Source organism: Benincasa hispida, chromosome 4 (assembly GCF_027475165.1).
Source record: "Benincasa hispida cultivar pf3 chromosome 4, pf3_genome.v1.1, whole genome shotgun sequence".
In the NCBI taxonomy this organism is placed as follows: domain Eukaryota; kingdom Viridiplantae; phylum Streptophyta; class Magnoliopsida; order Cucurbitales; family Cucurbitaceae; genus Benincasa; species Benincasa hispida.
In genome coordinates this window covers 21,008,224-21,023,824 of record NC_143481.1, presented here as the reverse complement: position 1 = coordinate 21,023,824, position 15,601 = coordinate 21,008,224, and the positions used below count along the sequence as shown (strand labels likewise).

General features: G+C 35.1%; 1 long non-coding RNA gene across 1 annotated transcript; it reads right to left on the bottom strand.

Moving 5' to 3' along the window:
- Positions 1-13,391: 13,391 nt before the first annotated feature.
- Positions 13,392-15,019, bottom strand: LOC150036569 (uncharacterized). Its single transcript, XR_016529052.1, has 3 exons — positions 14,036-15,019; positions 13,867-13,920; positions 13,392-13,686 (listed from the first exon to the last, which is right to left on the bottom strand). It is a non-coding gene; the product is annotated as an uncharacterized LOC150036569 (long non-coding RNA).
- Positions 15,020-15,601: the final 582 nt, after the last annotated feature.

Sequence of the window (15,601 nt, the reverse complement as noted above, 5' to 3'; positions counted from 1 at the left end):
CTTCCAACAATCCATAAGGTCGAGGGACCAAAAAAAAAAAACACTCTCTTAAAGTACACTTAAGATTAATTTAGATTGACTTTCTAAATAGTTTTTTTTTTTTTAAAAAAAAAGTATTGATTTTTTTTTTTTATAATATGACCATGCACTAAGAGGTGAATTCCATGGTTGACATTTTTATCATGATGTTTAACCAACCGATGCAAGAAACTTGTGAGAATACTAAAATTTGTGAGTACTGCCAACAAGAGTATAACTCAATTGGCATAATATTCATACTATCAACCTCGTGGTTTAAGGTTCGATTTTCCCACCCCACACTTTTAATTATAATACCTCTTAAAAAAAAATAATTTGTGAGTGCTTTGATTATGCCTTAATCAGTTTAATAATGTAAATCAGGTTATCGGTTGGTATACTAAATACCTTAAAATAGATAGTAATATTTTTTTAGGGAGTTGCAATTTAAATAAGGATTTTTTTTTTTTTTTTGAACGTATGACATTTACAAAAATTTAATACTCATGTCTTTATTATTTGAATGATCCTCAAGTTCACGTAGCATTTTATAAAGTTTAACATGTAAGTTAGTGGGAGCTTAGAGGAACCAACATTACTCACATCTTGAAGTTGATGTATACATTGCTTCTCTTGCATACAATTGGAAGGTGCATATTAATAGACACGAGTGTTAGATCTCATGAATATATGACCACATGACATTCTTAAATTAAATCTATAAATCAAGATATTAAATTTGGTGTAAGATTAAAATAAAAATTCGTCCAATTTTGTTTATTTAATTTTTTTTTATCAAATAAGAGTACTCTTTTTATCGATTATACCAAATTATTTGAAACTTGTTTTGGTCTACAAATGACTTCTGTTCGCTTGCATATATATAGTCGAGAAGCTGCATATATATTTTTATTACCTTGAGATTTTGTCGGGTAAACATGAATAACCTAAACTTCATATTTATAGACGTATTTTGATATATCTAACATATTTTTAAACCTTTAAATTGTTCATACATATGCTTTTAATTTATCAATCATATAATCTTATTTACATTGTGTTGAAGTCACTTACACTGTTTGATCAGTCAAATATTAATAGTTTATTTTATATTTTTAAATGATAACAAATAGGTTTAAATCTCATTTTGGTCCTTGAACTAGAAAATTTGTTCTATTTTGGTCCTTGAATTATCAAAAAGTCTATTTTAGCCCATAAATTTTTTAAATAACTATTTTAGTCTCCACTGTTAATAATCTATTAAAAACTCAACAGATCGATGATGTGGCCACTTCTATCTCGATATCATTTAGAGATGATGTAGTGCCAAATAAGTATGTAGACTTTATACGGGTAATTTAGTAACATCGGAGTGTCCCACTGCTACTCCTTGCTCTCATTGCTGTCATGAGATTCCACTGCATTTTTTTTATCTATTGCCTTTTGCTTTGAAATTGAGAAATTACCTATGCCTCTATCTTCACCCTCAACAGAAATGCAGTTCTTTAAATTGCTTATATATTTTAGGGTTTAATCACCGTCTTCAACATTCAACCTTTTGCTCTTGTTTTTTTACCGTGCTTTGATGGCAAAGAATGACTTGGTTTCTTTAAATCACCAACAAATAAATAAATAAATCGAGTCACCAAAAGAATCATGGTATATTTTCCTTTTTTTAACTGCAATTTAAGAAATTTGAGATTATTATTAAATCAAACCCAAAACATTTGCGAGGGAGAAAAAAATTGATTGGTCGGTCTGATCGTTTTTGCTACCAGAAATTAAGAGGTTGAGTTTTGAATCTGAATCACAAGCACCATCTTTTCCTAGTAGCTTGACACACTTCACCCAATTAATGGAGGAGAACAAAAGCTCTCATGATTAGACTTAGACGAGGGTGAAATGGAAGCTTGAAACAACAGGTTGGAGAGGACGAAACAGGGAACACTACAAGAATTTTTACCTGTTTCGATATTTTTTTCCTGATGCATTTATTTTCGTTGGCATAGGCGTATTTATCTCAACAAAAATTTAATGTGTTGGCCAAAGTAGAGTAACGTGCACATTTTTTTAAAAAAATTATGCCGACAAAAATATGTGTAGGGAAAAGTCATTAAAAATCCACTTCTTATTTTCCCCCCAATTTTTTCCTCTCTCTTTCCCTTCCCCCAACCCCACGACCGGCCCCCTCCCCCACTACCCGCCTCCTCTTCCGCCCCCCTCCCTTACCCCCTCCACCCCCCGCTTTCTCTTCCGTCTGAAGGAACTCTTTTGACAGAGAACCTTTGAGTGGAAGCGGATCGTTTAAATTTCATTTCGATTGAACGCATACATATACAATAAAATAGATAGATTATGCATCAAAAGATAAATTACAACATGCTTTTTCATGATAAACAAAGGTTTAAGAGACTACACCTTTGAAGAACTATTCTTCAAGTTAATCCCTCGATCTAACTCGTTCACAAACACGTCGAATAAACACGAATACTCCAAATGAACAACAACAAACAACGATGCAAGCTCGAATAAAAAAGGGACACTATCACTGAGTGACCTTGGTATTCTCCATGTGAAAATCTAGGAGTGGTGGGCTTTGACTAATTTTGGTTAGAAGGGAGTTTGGAGTTGGAGGAGGAAGACGATCGAGGAATGAACAAAGTTATTGCATAGCAAGACAGTCACAATCGTTTAGGCGATGAGGCTATCGTATAGTCTCTCAAAGTTGATCGTCTAGAAGATCTCTATCGAGTAACTCATATCCCTTGGAATAATCAAATCATATTTCATATATCCCATTTACCACAAAAAACTAATTAACTTCCCTCTAAGGGTGGTTAGAGAGAAAAAGGATTAATTATCAAATAGTTAATAAATTATTTAAAAAAAATATATGATAACCAATTTATCATATTATATTTATAACCTATAGTTTTAATATTGCATCATATACAATATATAAACTCTAGTTATTTTTCTCTATTTTATGACATTTAATATAAATCATATTTATATTAAATTTAATAACTATGAATCTTATTCATAGAAAATATATTTGAATCATATTCAAATATTTGTTCCTCCAATTAAACAATAACGTATCAAATACATTATATCAATTATATTATATATAATTGAATTAATTTAATTATATCATATACAATTAAATTTCCTCTTATTAATTTGAACATTTCAAATTAACCCAAAAACTCATTCTCAACTTAAATTCATTGAGCTACCAAGGGGACCTTATAGATCTGTAGCTTGAAGCTCCAATGGTACATGAGTAATTGATTAAACTCTTTAATCACATTATCCACCATCCGTTAATTATCGGGCACTTCACTAAAGACCGACAGCTGCACTCTTCACACTACAGATATATTTCTGTGTCCATTGGATATAATCAATCAATAGTAAGATGGCTCTTCACAAATTGCTCGTAAGTACAACTAGGCCAAATTATCGCTTTGCCCCTGTAGTTACATCTAACTCCTTAAGTACCACTGATCCCTTTAATGAACAATAGATTATAATTCCACTATGACGAAACCCCTCGAAGAGAGGGTGTGGCGCCACATTGTTCAAGACCTGGAATCAGCCCTTAAAGGAGCAATTTATCTACTTATCTCTGCTTCGGAGAATGAGTGAATTTCATCTTGTGTAGCTGAGTTCCCAACTCTTCAATCAGACGAATCCTCAAAATGGTAGGCTTGTTGAGTCGGCGATCTGGCCACTCTCACCCATACAAATTAAATGACCGTCCTCATAGACAGGAGTTCACAACTCACTCAGGATTAAGGTCATGTTACCTATGGTCATCCTAGTGAAATGAAAATATCTATTATGAACAATGTTATATAACGAGACTAAACATTTCGTGGTTCGATCTTATACTAACTCCTTTGTATAAATATCCCCACTCGCATGTCTAATACATGAATGATCAGGATCAGATTATTTGTTGTACTTTACAACATTATAACACCTACAAAGCGGGCCATACTCGTAATGTCACCAGGATAAGGTACCTAGCCTTATCCATGTACTACAGACTATTTAGGTTATCACTTAAATATGATCCACCTGTATGTCTCTACATACATGTTTAAGTTACAATGATAACCTTGGATGTTAGTTTATTGGTTTGTGGTTAATGCAATTAAAATATCATATATTTCATAGACAGAAGTGAATAAAATATCAAATATTATTAATCACATAAATGTTTGTTCATACAAGGTTTACAAACTACAAGACCTTACGAGATCTAGTGCATCAACCCCAACAATCTCCCATTTGTCCTAAAGCTAGTGGGGTGTATAAGATAATCAAATTACAAGTACACAAAACAATAAAGTAGGGCACAATACGCCCAGTACAAGATCTCCCACTTGCCCTAGGCCAGCCGTGATCTATCCCACAGACCCATACTCTGCAGGTGACCCTCAAACACTTTAGCGTGAGGGCCTTCATAAACGGATTAGCAATGTTGTGCTCTAAAGCTATCTTCGTGACAATCACGTCCCTTCGATGCAAAATCTCTCGGATGAGATGGTATTTCCGCTCAATGTGCTTGTCGCGCTTATGACTCTTAGGCTCATGGGAATTAGCCACAACACCACTATTATCACAATAAAGGGTGATAGGCTTTGACATATCTGGAACAAGTTCCAAATTAGTTAGGAATTTTCTGAGTCAAACAGCCTCTTTAGAAACTTCACAAGCCGCTACATACTCGGCTTCCATGGTGGAGTCCGTGATGCACCCCTACTTGGTGCTTCGTCATACTATAACTTCTCTGTTAAGAATGAACATTGATCCTGAAGTGAATTTTCGAGAATCCCTATCAGTCTGAGAGTCCGTGTATCTTGTAAGGATCAAATCCTTAGAACCATACATAAGCATATAGTTCCTTGTTCTCCGAAGATACTTGAGGATATTCTTGACGACTGTCCAATGATTGTATCCTGGATTAGATTGATATCGACTGACTATCCCCACTGCATAGCAGATGTCAGGTCTAGTACATAACATCGCATACATCAAACTGCCTACGACAGATGTATAGAGGACCCGTCTCATTTCCTCAACCTCTTGAGGTGTCTTAGGACACTGTTCCTTAGACAATGTAATTCTGTGCCTAAAAGGTAATGGGCCCCTCTTGGAGTTCTGCATCGAATATTTGATCAACATCTTGTCAATATACGATGCTTGAGACGGTGCTAGCATTTTGTTCTTTCGATCTCGAAAGATCTGAATACCAAGAATAAACTGAGCCTCTCCCAAATATTTCAATTGGAATTAGGTTGCTAGCCAGTTCTTAACTGTAGTCAGTAAGCCTACATCATTCCCAATGAGTAGGATATCATCTACATACAACACTAGGAAAACTACTGAATTATTGATGATCTTCTTGTAGATACAAGGCTCATTAATGTTCTGATCAAAGCCATAAGATTTGATCGTAGTATCAAACCTTATATTCCTAGATCGAGATACCTGTTTCAGTCCATAAATGGACTGATTCAGCTTGCAAACCTTTTGCTCTTGACCTTGGATTATGAATCCCTCGGGTTGCACTATAAAATGGTCTCCTCAAGATTGCCATTTAGAAAAACAGTCTTGACATCCATTTTTCATATCTCATAGTCATAATATGAGGCAATAGATAAGAGGATCCAGATAGACTTCAACATGGCAACAGGCGAGAAAGTCTCCTCATAGTCGACTCCCTCGACCTGGGTATAACCTTTTGCCACTAGTCTAGCCTTGAAGATTTGCACCTTCCTATCAGCAACCCATTTCCTCTTGTAGATCTATTTGCAACCTATAGGTTTAACCCCATCAGGTTGATCTATAAGATCCCAAACTGAACTGAAGTACATAAACTCCATTTCGAGATCCATGGCTTTGACCTATTAATCTATGTTAACATCCTTCATTGTCTTATTATAAGACAATGGATCCTCAACCTCGCCATTAGCAACCATAGCTAGGGTTTCAGTTAAACCCATATAGCGAATAGGTGGGTTCGCAACCCTCTCACTACGTCAAGGTTCCCTCAACACTTTAGGTGGATTTGACCTACTAGATGAACCTATGTTAACAACTCTTGTTGAGGTAGTAGGCTCTTCAACAACTCTTGTTGAAGATTTAGTAGTTTCTTTGGAAAGCTCATTCAATACGATTTTGCTTCTAGGTCTGTGCTCCCTTATTTGATCCTCCTCAAGAAAGTAGTATTTGTCGATACAAACGCTTTGTTTTCTTCAGGATCATAAAAATGACCTCATCTCGTTCCTTTGGGGTAGCCTACAAATAGGCATAGCCTCGAACATGGTTCCAATTTCTTAGGATTAGCCTTAAGCATATGTACTGGGCAACCCCAGATACGGAAATGACGTAAACTAGCTTTATGACCATTTCATAACTCCAAAGGTATTCTGGCAACACTCTTAGAGGGAACACAATTCAGAATATAAGTTGTAGTCTCTATTGCAAAACCCCAAAACGAGTCAGGTAAGGAAGCGTAACTCATCATTGATCGAATCATGTCCAACAAGGTTCAATTTCTCCTCTCTGATACACCATTCTGTTAAGGTTTACCAGGTGATGAGAGTTGGGAAACTATTCCATGTTCTATCATATAATTCTGAAAATTAAAATCCAAAAACTCTCCACCTCGATCAGATTGAAGTGTTTTAATCGTTCTATTTAATGCATTTTCAACTTCAGCTTTGAATTCTTTGAACTTTTCAAAGGACTCAGACTTATGTTGCATTAAATAAATGTACCCATACCTTGAATAATCATCAGTAAAAGTGATGAAGTATTCATAACCTCCCCTGGCTCACACATTCATCGGGCCACAAAGGTTTGAATGCATTAGCTCTAGAGGCTCTTTGGCCCTATAATCTTTTCCAATAAAAGGTCTTTTAGTCATTTTGCCTTCAAGGCATGACTCGAACACATGTAAAGAATTTTCTTCTAACTTGCTTAGAAGTCCATTTTTCACTAATCTCTTAGTCCTATTGGGATTAATTTGCCCTAATCTTAGGTGCCAAAGTTGGGCGTTTTCTTTAGGAGAAATTTTAAGTTGCTTATTTTGAGTTACGATGGTTTTAAACATCTCTATGTTATAGAGGGCATTTGTTGCTAATGACCTTAGTACATACAAATTACTTTCCAGTTGAGTTGAACATATATCAACACCATTTTTTGAAATAAACACTTTATTAACAAAAAAAAAAAGTATTTGATAATTACATTCAAGCAATGACTTTACAGAAATTAAGTTCCTCTTTAACTCGGGAACTACATATACATCATTAAAAATGATAAACCTATTCTGTAAAGTCAAGCAGAGACCTCCCACTACCACAGTTGAAATAATGTGCCCGATTCCAACTCACATCGGCATCTCACCAGCACCAAGCTGCCATCAGGAACTAATTCCCTAAAATGAAGAACAAACATGGTTAGTGGCCTCAGAGTCAATAATCCAGGTAGAATCATCATTTTCCATTAAACAAGTTTCTAAAACTAGTAAATCACATTTACCTAGTTTAACCTTCTTCTCAACCAAATATCTTGGGCAGTTCCGCTTCCAACGCCCGTCCTGGTTGCAATGGAAACACTTTCCTTTGTCAACCCTCACTGGTTGCCTACCCCTAGGAGCAACAAGTTGTGGGTTAGCAGGCGCCTTCCCCTTTCCACCCTTCTTCTTTTTCCAACTTCTTCTTCCACTTTCTGGTGCTGGAAGAAGAAGGTGCAAACTTAGTTCCAGAGGTTAAATCTTTATGGAACTTTTTGGAAGATGAAGCAACATTTACCTCACCAACCTTCTTCTCCATGTTTTTCAGCAAAGATTAGAAAGTATGCAACTCATTGAGTAGAATTGTAAGGTTGTAATCAACCTTGTTTAGAACATCGTTGCTTACAAAGTGAAGAAAGCTTTTTGGTAACGACTCCAGAATCATGCTAACATGGCTTGCCTCATCGATGCTCGACCCGTTCATCTCCGCCACATTGAAGTGGACCATCATATTGAGAACATGTTCCCTCCTTCATGTGTGAATTGAAGATGTACTTTAGAGCGTTGTGCCTAAGCTACGCGGACGGTTGTTTGACCATTCCCCTTAGGGACTCCATGATCTTGCGTGCAGTGATCATGGTCTCATGCTTCTTGGCCAAAACATCGTTAAGGCTGGCCAAGATATACACTCGGGCCTTTTTGTTTGCCCATGTCCAATGCTCATACGCGTCTCGAACATTTCGAGCAACAGTAGAAAGTGGAATAGGAGGACACTCCTCCGTAAAGATGAACCTTAGGTCATCGATGATTAATATCGTGTTAATAGTATTTTTCCAACTAGCGTAATTTTCGCCAGTCAGCTTATCGACGGCAAGTAAAGACAATGTAGCGGTAGCCATATTAAAAATGCTGAAAATGAACAAACTTAATAAGTTTACTTGCATTAAACCACTTTTAGAACCAATTAAGTTTTAGAAAAATAGTTATAGTGTACCCTAAGTGACATCTATTTTGCAATGATGCTCCAGTGAGACAGGACAAAAGTCACCGTAGGGTAATCAAGTGCCCCTTCACTAGAATGAGACAATCTCAACCATTAGACAGAAACAACTCCTTGTAACTATATCTAATAGTCACCATTGTTCGGTCCAGAATTTGTTAACATCCTTAACAATTATGTGTAAGTGTAACCCTTCATTTTAGCCGATTAGGACAAGAGACTAAAGCAACACTATCCATTTCTGGAGATCAAATAAAGAGTTGTGCAAAATTGTCATCCTTTAGGGGGGACACTTCTAGGGTGCCACGAGACGATGCACAAAACTTTATCTAACCTAATGAGAGAGACCGAGGGATATGTTATCATACGTCCCGCTCCCACTTACTATGAACATTCTCTCCATTCACCTTGGTATTGACCTACCCAAATGCCACCCGTAGGGGAACACTCCAAAGGTGCCTTGAGGCCAAGGATAGATCTCACGGTGTGAACTTTTTAGGGAGAAACATGTAGAAGTAAAGTGAAGTATCATATATGTAGGATTGTATCAGCAACAACGAAAGCATAAGAATCATCAAAGCACTCAAATTCACTAAATTTGGCAAAGTATAAAGCATGCTCTTGCAGAAAACAAGTGAGTTTCAAGACATACCTCTTGTAAAACTTCTTCAAAGCTCCTTCTCTAGCTACTATCTTCTCTAAATCTTGTTGCGGACCACCTCAAGATCTTCCCCACTATTTTCTTGGTGCTCTAGATTGAGTTGTGGGACTCAAAACAAGCTTGAATCAAGGGATGAAGAAGAAATGTTCACCGTAGTAATTTTGTTGAAGAACTTTTTCTTCAAACCAAATTTTCTCTCAAATTCTCTACAGATTGTATGCCCGATTTTCACTCCAATCTCTTCATTATATTGTAGATCAACATGCAAAGGAGAGATTTGCATGAGTTGCAGCTCATGCTTGGAGAAGACAAGGCAAAGAGAATGCATTTTGTGTGAGCACCTTAAGTGATGGATAATGGAAAATCTTCTTTTCCATTTTGTGTGTTTTGTTTTTTTTTTTTTCAATTTTATCATAAAATCCAAATTTTATTTTATAAAATCTATTTTGATTTTAAAAATGAAAATTTTAATTAATTTCATAAATTAATTATTAAATAAAACTTAATTAATTTAATATCAAATATTAAATTAATTTTAACACATATCCATCTTTATATATTTAAATTATATTTAAACATATAAATTCTCCTATTCCGTTTAATTCTCAAATTAAACATGTAATTATATCTCATATAATTACTAATTCCCTTAATTCTAATTTGAACGTTTCAAATTAACTTATCACATTATTCTAGAGCTAGTCCGTTAGGAACTAGTAAGGGGACCTCGCGGACCTACAGATCATGGGCTCCAACGATCTCAAATTAATTGGCTAAACTCATTAGACTATATTAATCCCCATTCATTAACTAATAGGTCACTCCACTAAAGCCCATAGTTGTACTCCTCTCACTGTAGATATATTATGTTCACATGATTTAACGATAATCAGCAAGTCGACCCTTCGCAAGTTGTTCGTAACAGCGGCTGGGTCAAAAATCTGTTTTACCCCTGAGATTACGTCTTATTCCTCAAGTCCATATTGATCCTCTAATGAACAACTGGTTTGTGATCCAATCACTAAACCAAACTTTCTCAGCCCAGTGAGAGGGTGGGGGCCCTCGTTCAAGACTTGGATTCAGTACTTGAGAGAATAACCTTTCTCCTATCCCTAAATCGGGTAGGAGTGAACTTTATCTTGCGCCCTATGTCTCCAGCTATCTATCCGGTCTTACCCCTAAAATGGGGTCTTATTGAGCTGGCGCTGTTGAGCCAATCTTCACCTATGCAAATCTAAGAGCAATCCCGAATAAACAGGAGCTCATAGTTAGCTTAGGATTAAGATCGAGTTACCTAGGTCATCTAGGTGAAATAGTCAGTCTTATACAGTAAACAACGTTATAAAGTAAGAGTGACTTATTTCTTGGTCCTGATCTTATGTAAACTCATTACATAGGACGTCCCAACTCCTCATGTCATAACATGTACGAATTAGGATCACATCGTATGTAACACTTTACAACTCTTTGTAACAACTACAGAGTAGACCGCATCCAATGGTGTTACCAAAATAAGGTGCCCAACCTTATTCATGTACCATAGATCATTTTAACTATTTGTTTGAACCTGATCCACTCTTATGTCTCCACATAAAGTTCAAGTACTTATACAATAGTCATAGGTCTTAATTTATTGGATTTAGACTTTCATACAATTTATGAAATCAATAGCCAGTATATTGATTATAGAAAATGTTTATCATTTTACAAACTGCGAGTTTTTAGGATATAAAACCCAACATTATACTCATTTACCTCCCACTGAATGTTCTACCTATAGTTTATTAACTTAGAAAATCTGGCTACTGATTTTAACTAAGCGATTTGTTTAATCTTCTAAAAAACAACACTTGCTTTTGATGATTAAACAAGTTTGATTCAAGTCTCATTAAACACTTTAACAGACTTTTATCAAATTTGCATGTATATAACAAATCTATCTAATTCGCCTTTCTAGGTAGGTTCCCAGGTAGGGGTGCAACATTTCCATCGACTTAAGTATCCCAGTCTAGCCAGAACCAGCCTTAGTCAAAAGGTCCCTTATAGATATATTTGTTACATATTTAATCTTTTATTAGAACCAATTTAATCCTATTAAACCTATTTAAAAGATTAAACTTAGATTTCTAATCTCATTAGAAACGTGATATTAGGTCTATCTCAATCAAATAAACACTTTTAAAAAATGATTAAAGCCTAAGGCGTGCATGTAATTCTTTATTATTGATTTTAATTCTAATTTCTTTAATTATAACTCTTATAAAAAATGAAATAATTAAAACCATTCAACATTGCTAGCTAGACATACAAAAGTTATCTATAACATTTATAAATAAACTTAAGTGTCATGCTTCATGCAATGTTCATTCATTACTAATATATAACTTTTATATAACAAGTAATGAATTAAGGTAAAACATACATTCCATACATATATACAAGCTTATATTATAACATTTATAATATAAATGATGCATGGATATGCTATAATGCATGCATATATTATAACTTTTATATTATATGATGCATGAGCATGCTTTAAGTAATTTAATCATGCGTTCTAATATATTATAACTTTTATAATATGAAAAAATGCATAATCTATGGTGGGTTTTAAAACTATATGACATACATTATGGCATATAAGATAAACATACATCACATGCATATTTAATAAAAGTTGATGGATCAGGATAGTATATCTCAAAACTAGAAAGTAAGGACTAATCTATTACAAAAGTTTGAATCAACCGGTTCGAAAAAGGTGAATCAAGTCTTGAACCGCTCGCCTTGAAGCCTCGTCACTTGATCGTGTAGCAAACCTTCTGATAGTCGAGCAACAAGCATCGAGTGTAAACGATCATGAAGCAACGATCACATAGCTTAGGACTATGCGATAAGCATGAAAGTCCACGCGATCGTGCAACGCACTTTGAGTAATGCATTCCATGTGATCGTGTAGCTAACGACTATGCGATAAGCATGATAGTCTACACGATTGAGTAGCAAGCGCCGAGTATCGTATACTATGCGGTCATGTAGCTAATGACTATGCGATGAGCATGATAGTCTACACGATCGTTTACTGTGCATGTATTGTGTCGAGTATCAAATACCGCGCGATAATTTACACCCGATCGCCTATGCGATCATGCAACCAATGCAACACGATCGAGTAAACACTTTACACAATCACGTAGTATTAGCTATGTGATTGTTTAGCAAATGTTACACGATCGCGCAGAACAATTCTACATGAACGCATAGCCAAATCTAAACGATCGTCTAGCTTAAGCTACATGATGTTGAAGGAACTCTAAAACTAGAGAACCAATGAGCGAAAGCGGATCGTTCCAAACTCCATTGTGAAAGAATATAAACATTTACAATCAAACAAATAGGTTAAGCATTAAAGACTAAATTACAGCATGCTTCAAAAATAAATACAAGAGAGCGAGTGACAATACCTTTGAAGAACCCTTTCTTCACGTATTTTCCTCGATCGATCACCAACACATCCAATAACACGAACGCAACGAGCAACTAGAAGATCCTCGATCACCAGTGAATATAACTCGATCCTCGATCCTCAAACAGAATGGACACCATCACTTGATTACCTTGGTATTCTCGATGTGAGAATCCAGGAGTTGTGAGCTCTGTATGAATTTGGATAAAGGGAAGGAGGAAGTAAACGACCGAGTAGTCGATCGAGTATGCAATGAACAATCGTATAGAAGAAGAAGTCTATCATATAAACTTGATACTCAATCGTGTAGGCACTATCGTATGGTGAACTCGACACGATCCACTACAAGAGAAATTGGATTACTTGACGTTTTTCCAATGTCAAGTAAAGGGTATACTTGACACTTATAAAAGCGTCGAGTATTCGACTGTCAAGTATAGTGTGATAACTTGACTCCGAAAAGACGTCAAGACAAATGTTTCTTGATACAATCTTTGTGTCAAAAAAGATAATACATTTGACATTGGTGGTATGTCAAGTTTATTGATTCTTGATATTGATTACGTATCATATATGATAACTCTTGACGTTTTTTATTTGTCAAGTATATGTCTCTTTTTTTTTTCAAATTAAATGCCCCAATTGATATTTTCATTTTCTACCTCGTATTCCAACAATACAATTACATCAACTAAATAAACACTATACATTTAAGATCTATCAAATCAATATATTCATTAAAAATTCCATATGTTCAACTACAACCTTTCATATGAACATTCCTCACAAATTACAACAATATTTCTCTTTCATAAGTACATGCACAAAATAAAATCTCAACTATTGCTTTTGTATACAAAACTCAACTTTCAACAAATACAAAAGTGACAAATTGTTTAATAAGTAACCTCCCAACAAAGTACATTATTTAATCTATATATTGAGCTTTGAAGTCTAAAGATCGAGAACTAAGGGTCAGACAAGCCATGTTTCAGCAAGTCAACCTGCAAAATAGAATAAAGGGTGATAACATCAAATTTCAAAATATAAAAATAAGTGTTAATACAACAATGACAAAAAGTCACGCACAAGGAAAAATGTACATGATTGGCTTAATTTATACAATGGAAAAATATCACACTCGAAACTTAAAAAATATTTACAACTTAAGGTTAGAGACTTACTGGGATTTCATTCATTCTCTTTTGACCATATCCAGCCTCAGGAGGAACAATTACCTTTCGATGCAAAACAAAGAAAGATGTGAGAGATTTGAGAAAATATAATAAAGAGGAAGAAGAGTGTCAACAAATCAAGCATATGCTAAAATTTAAAATAGAAGAATGCAGATACCTTTTCCCAAACTTTCACAACTTTCAAAACTTTCAAGCAAAAGCGACTTGACACAATTGTAATCCCTCTATAAAGGCAATCAAAATGCATCTTTAATAGAAAACTAATACAGGAATCAATGAGTAGAAGAGAATATTGGAAACCCAATCTTATCTATAAGTAATAAAAAATTTATTCAAAATTTCATTCACCAAAATAACCAATTAACTCCAAATAGATTACTCAAAATGTGGCTTGATTCGAATGTCACTTCAAAACTACAACAAAGTAATCTAACCTACAAAAAGTTCAATAATAATGGTTACAAATTCAAATTCCAGCAAATATGTAACAATTCCAAAAGAGTTTCAAGGCCTTAATACCTATCAAAACATCCAAACATTATTAACTCGGCTGGACAGTGGCTCCAATCTCTTGAAATTTTTGAATTGAAAATAACTCAATTATTAGACCAATACTTCAATGGGTAACAAAGAACGATTAATACTAACCTCTAAACTTACCAAAACCTTGCAAAGATCGGTCTCAAACCTATTGGACAACAACTTAACTCCTTCCAATACTTCAAAATCAATCTCATCATCAATATTCAAACAAGCAAATCATTACAAAAGATGCTACATTATAGCCCAAATCACAAATTAAATATTTGAAAGTACAGGACTAGAATTGGAAGAATCCTAAATTATAGGGAATAAAATGATATTTAAGAGAAAAAACGAGGTAAACCAAACCCTATCGCTGGCCAAAAACACCCATCGATACCGAGAGATCCGCGGAAACAACGCCTCTGAAAGCGAGACACACTGGCGGAAGATAACCCCTGAAACTAGAATCAATCTGCTCGAAAAACACCCACACCAGAAACCCACTCGCCGATGCGGCTGCACTAAACCGACTGGACACTCCACGCCTCGAACGCCAGCGTCGATGATAGACGCTTCAGGCGGTTTCGTGTGCTCTCTCTTGCTCAAAATCGACAGCCCAATCTCTTATTTTAGGTGGTACACGATGGGTGCCGATGATGAGATTAATTACAAAAATGCCATCAGCCTATATTTACAAGTTTGCCTTTGGACCTCTAATTCCACCAATTTCCTAATAAAAGCCCATTTAAATAACTTGTTATTTTCTACAAATCTCCCTTATAACAAGAATAAAGTAAAAATGGAGAGAAAGATAAAAAGAAAATAAAGGGATTTGGGGATTAGGGTTTCTTCTATTCTCCCTTTTTACTTTTTTTTTTCTTTTCAATAGAGGAAGGGAAGGTCGAACGGACGTAGCGACTGTGCATAAGAGGTTAAAGGTCGATCGACTAAATCTAGGGCATTTAACTCTTTTACTTCTTTAAAATAATAAGTCAATTATTTTTTATACTTAAATTGACACAAAAACGTGTCAAGTAAGAGCTTCTTATACTTGACACGAATCGTGTTAAGTAAGACTTTATAGTACTTGACACGAAAAACGTGTCAAGTAATGGTTCCCATGAAAATATCTGAAACATTCCATCAATCTCCACTTTTTTAACCCTTTTATTTGACATTTTTCTAAAGAAACTTCAAG